We start from the raw sequence: 864 nt of genomic DNA, 5'->3' as shown, positions 1-864 counted from the left end.
TTTTTGGTGTAACCTTTAAAAAAATGACCGTAGATACATGAAATTTTGACTGAATGTTTATATTAGCATTTTCTATACACCATAACATTTTCAAAATATTTATTTATTATATATATTATTTATTTTGAGCTCTTTACGGATATTGTCAGTTTTCATTTTTTTTTAGTTTTTTTTCTAAAAATATCAATACAATTTTATTTGTTGTTTAAAAAAGCTTGAAAATTTAATAAAAGGCTCCTAGTATATTGTTTCAAAAGCAGATGAAAAATATTAAAAATCCTTAGTCACAGTTTTTTTTTATAAGCATTTAAAGTTCAAAAAATGACAAAATATGGAAAAATCAAGAAAATTAGCAAATTATTTTGAGTTAAGAATTCGTAAAAATTTTTCTTTTTAAATTTAAGATTTTAAAATGTAATACAAGATTCCTTATAAGATTATCTACCTTTATCAAACAAAAAATATCTATAAGAAAGTCAAATTAAATTTTTATGATCGTTTGAAATTCAAATTTTTACAACATTGGATATTCACTCGATTTCTCATGTAGCGATTTCCTTATTTTGTTGTAATTCAAAAACGAATAACTGCAGATACATGAAAATTTTCCTGAATTTTTATATTAGCATTTCCTATACGCCATACAATTTTGAAAATATTTTGACTCTTTTTGAGCTGTTTACGGACATTTTCAGTTTTTTTTTTTCTATAAATATCAATAAAGTTTTATCTGTTGGGCCCAAAAGTGTAAAAATTCAATACAAAGCTCCTGATATATTGTTACAATATCAGTTGAAAAATATTAAAAATACATAGGCACAATTTTTTTTTATAAGGCATTTGAAGTTAAAATGTTGATAAATG

Source organism: Acyrthosiphon pisum, chromosome A2, assembly GCF_005508785.2.
Source record: "Acyrthosiphon pisum isolate AL4f chromosome A2, pea_aphid_22Mar2018_4r6ur, whole genome shotgun sequence".
In the NCBI taxonomy this organism is placed as follows: domain Eukaryota; kingdom Metazoa; phylum Arthropoda; class Insecta; order Hemiptera; family Aphididae; genus Acyrthosiphon; species Acyrthosiphon pisum.
The sequence above is the reverse complement of the archived record's forward strand: the minus strand, read 5'-3'. Positions refer to the sequence as shown.